A 4,401-nucleotide genomic window follows, 5' to 3' on the forward strand; every position below is an offset into this window, starting at 1 on the left:
CAAATTATAAGACTTTTGTCCAGTTAAACTGAGCTGTTGCGGATTCCGCAACTGTAAGCGGAATCCGCAAATTGCAAGCGGAATCCGCGTTTTGTTTGCGGATTTTGTTTACACAAATAATTTCATGTGTTTTATAATGTTTAAAGTTATATCTTTCAAATACTGGTCACCAGAAAAATCAATCTCAATTACTGCATTGATCAACTACCAGTTGATATACCAGAAGTTTGGTCTCAATTCCTGTCAACCCAACTTTGATCTCAAATCTTGTCAACTTCGATCCCAAATACTGACCTTTTGAACTTCGATCCCAAATACTGACCTACCGATCCCAAATACTGACCTACTTCGATCTGAACCTCGATCCCAGATACTGAGGCAATCCCAGATAATGACCTAATTCAGCAATATGCTGTGCGGTGTGTTTCCAAACACTCTCAAGCCAATGATTACAAATTCTGAATTTATTCGGCGTTAAGCTTCCAAAATCAATATTTGGGATTGACGCAATCCCAAATACTGACCTAAATTGACGATATGTTGTGTGTTGTATTTCCATATACTCTCAACCCAATGACTCCAAATTTATAACTCAGTCGGTGTTGTGTTTCCAAAATACTGAAAGGTGACATCCACCAATTTAGTTAACAAATATTTTGAGACTCATTCGTGGATTCCGCTGACAATGGTTAAGTCCTTGCCTTTAACTTCCGCATTGCTATAGATACGAATTCCAGCTCTAGCTTGTAACTGTTCTTATACAAGTTCAGTAAAAAACAAAAATGCGGATTCCGCTTTCACATTTTACGGATTCCATTTACGTTTGCGGAGTCCACTCACATTTTGCGGAATGCACTTACAGTTGCAAAACCAGAACAATTAGCTGTTTTTGCTCGTTGCTCCACAACAAAACAAATATGCTGACAAAGTTTACGTTGCAGGTATTTGTACGCGGAATCCACTAAAAAATTTGTCAGTGAAATCCACTTAAATTTTGGAACATTTTAAAAGATTTGTACCTGGAACCCAGGAACATACAGACACAGAATTGTTCACCTAACCACTGCACAACCTGGCCTTGGAATAAAAATGGCCATTTTGGCCAAGTAGGGACAATTAACGCGCTATAGATCAGGAATTTTGAACGGAAGTGGATATAAAAAGCAATTTCAAACACAGTGATAGAAAATTGGTGAAAAATGTAATTTATCAATTTTCAGTTGAGTATCAATCGTAAAATAACCAGTTATTGGTTATTAGACTGAGTTTGCTGAAAAATGTTTTTTCATCCAATAACGACATCATCAACTAACGATATGTACATGCGTTTGCCTGAATAGATTACAGTTCCTTAAACACTACTTTCTTAGACCGCGAGAGCACTTAACTTTGAAAGTCTTAAAGAGAAACCTAGAGCTTTTGGTATACTGTAAGCAACTCTTCGAAGTTCTTGTTAAGCAATGCAACACTGAGTTATTCTTCTTCGAGTAATAACTGTCTCCTTAAATCAAATGTTTTATTGTTCCGATTTTCGATACAAAAGTAACGAAAAATTTGTGCGCGGGTTGGGATTTTTTCTTCAGAAATTTTTCGACTTTTTAACTAGCCGTTTTTGACGGAAATTTTTAATATCCTTTGAAAGACATTGTTTTCCGAAGCTCAAAATTGAAAAGTTATTTCACCTGTGATCAATTTTCGTAAAACTTTGCGGGTTGAAAAATTGCCATTTTGGCCAGTTTGGGACAATTAACGCGTTGAGTATCAATCGTATAATGATCAGTTTTCGATTATTAGACTCAGTTTGCTGAAAATTGTTTTTCATCAGGTAACGGCAATATCAACTAACGATATGTACATTTGCTTGCCTGAATAGTTTACCATTCCTTAAATTTTACTTTCATAGACCGCGAGAGCACTTAAATTTGAAATTCTCGATCTACGAGCCAAACTGTGCATTCTGTGCATTGTAAGCGGATTCCGCAACCGGCAAAAACCAGATTTGGCGCGGAATCCGTAACTTTGCTACTTTTCTTTGATTCTTCTTCGCTGTTTTGGATTCCACAAACAAATACTTAAAACACTGTACCGCTCAAAATTGCACCAAAAATAGGTGATTTTGCGGAATCCACAACCGTGCTTGCGGAATCCAGAAATACAACTTTTGGCTTTTTAACTTATCATTTTTGACGGAGTTTTTTTTATTTCATTCAAAAAGTATTGTTGTCTTGAGCTTAAATTTGAAAAGATTTTTCACCTGTGATCATTTTTTTGTAATGTTACGAGGGTTTAAAAATTGCCATTTTGGTCAATATGGGACAATTAACGCGTAAGCGGAGATTTAATCCGTCTTAAAAATCGTTCCAAATTGGTTGAACGAAGCTTATTTGCCATAATTGATTTGTTACAAGGAACGAATTCTATCTTTTTGTACTTTATATGGCGTGTGGGGAGATGATTTTCATAAAAAACATTTCAAATAACAACAATAACAAATAAATTTTCATCATTAAGGAAGTTCTTAATGATGCTTCCAATACTATTTTTCTTCGTAGTAAAATCAAAGTTTCTGGCCCAAAGACCTAATTGTTCATACCGAACGTTGTAGATCACTTTAAATACTACAAAAAAACCGCATTTCAGAATCATGAAAAATCATCTAATACGATTAGCTTTTGTGGAGTAAAATGTCAATTTAATCGATTCCCATGTTGCCCTCAGATAACACAACTGATCGTAAATCAATTAGGATCCTTTGTTTTCTCAAACTCAAAACAAACAAGACTGCTCGTATCAGGGCAATGCCCTGAATGTTCCGACTGCCTTTTAAGGTTTATGGAGCAGCAGTAACAACATAAAAAATGAAATGAAATAAAATAAAATGAAAATTTTTTTTTCTAAATTTTGAAATTTTTTAATGAAAATCATCCCCCCACACGCCATATAAAGTGCAAGAAGATAGAATTCGTTCCTTGTAACAAATCAATTATGGCAAATAAGCTTCGTTCAACCAATTTGGAACGATTTATAAGATGGATTAAATCACCGCTTACGCGTTAAGTGCTCGAATTATATCGCGCGTAAATTGTCCCAAATTGGCCAGAATGGCAAACTTTAAACCCCCATAACCCACCATAACTGCAGTTTATGACATGAAAATACATTTTTAATAGAATTTCATAGAATTAATTGAGGAAAAATCATAGTGGGACTGGAAATGAGCCGGTGCCCTGGGGGAAGGTTATCTTAGAAAATCCGAAAAAGTTGAAAATCAGGTTCGAAGCGATGTGGAAAAAAATCACTATGAATTTTAGCACGTGTGCTTGTACATACCTCACAACATTACTTCAGCTGATGGAGATATTGAGTGAAAAATGACCCAAGACTATCTGAAGAAGGAACTGAATGCACTCACCACTCCTCTCTCAGAGGAAACAGTCAGGTTTGTCAGCTCCAAAAGGACGATTTATTTATGCTGGCTCTTTTCCAGTTCCCCGGCTCTTTTCCAGTTCCCCCCTTTCAAATTTAATTTTGAAAAGCGTATTTTAGGTTGTCATAATGCAATGAAATTTGGCGTGGTGAACAAATCGACAACTGTGAACAGATTTGTTCTTCATACTTTACAGCGTAACATCACGCATTTAGCCGTAATAACACGTAAATCAAACATAAAACTCAGTATTTTGAAAAGGGGGGGGGGGGGGAACTGGAAAAGAGCCAGTTCCCCTCTCCTTTGATTTTTTTCTGAAATTTAATTTTTGAAAATTTACTTAAAATTAATTTCAGGCTATAACTGCATTAAGACGTGTCAGCGTTAATATGTGAACAAAAATTAGCAATGTTTTTTTTTTCATAAAGACCGCCATGTGAACAGTTTTTTTAGTAGTTTTATTTTGTAGTTTTACTTGGGAGGTGTTCAGTCCCCTCCATTTTAGTTTTTTCTGCAATTCGATTTGAGACAGCCTGTTCAAATTGATAATTGATGTTGTAAACGATTGTATGCATGAACAAAGTTAACAGATTCTTACAACAATTATACCTGCAAACTGCTATACGAGCTATTTCTTGCCAACTTTACGTTGTAATATTACGAAGGGGATGGAAAACTGGTAATAATTTTAACAAGACTGCTCGTAAATGTTCCAACTGTCCCGTATTGTTCCGATTTTCGATACGAAAGTAACGGAATATTTGTGCTCTGGTGGTTTTTTTTTTCTTCAGACAAATTTCGACTTTTCAACTAGCCATTTTTGAAGGAATTTGTTTATATCATTCGAAAGATATTGTTGTCCTGAGCTCAAATTTGAAAAGATATTTCACCTGTGATCATTTTTGTCAAGTTACGGGGGTTTAAAGATTGCCAATTTGAAACAATTAACGTGCGATATATTTCGCACTATAACG

The 4,401-nt window shown here is 35.5% G+C and overlaps 1 pseudogene; it reads right to left on the reverse strand.

Annotated features, from left to right (window-relative positions):
* The window catches only part of LOC134840360 (putative uncharacterized protein DDB_G0282133), a 10,329-nt pseudogene extending 8,448 nt beyond the window's left edge, over positions 1-1,881 (reverse strand).
* Between the last annotated feature and the right edge of the window lie 2,520 nt (positions 1,882-4,401).

The sequence above is a fragment of the Symsagittifera roscoffensis genome, chromosome 1 (genome assembly GCF_963678635.1).
Source record: "Symsagittifera roscoffensis chromosome 1, txSymRosc1.1, whole genome shotgun sequence".
Taxonomy (NCBI): domain Eukaryota; kingdom Metazoa; phylum Xenacoelomorpha; order Acoela; family Convolutidae; genus Symsagittifera; species Symsagittifera roscoffensis.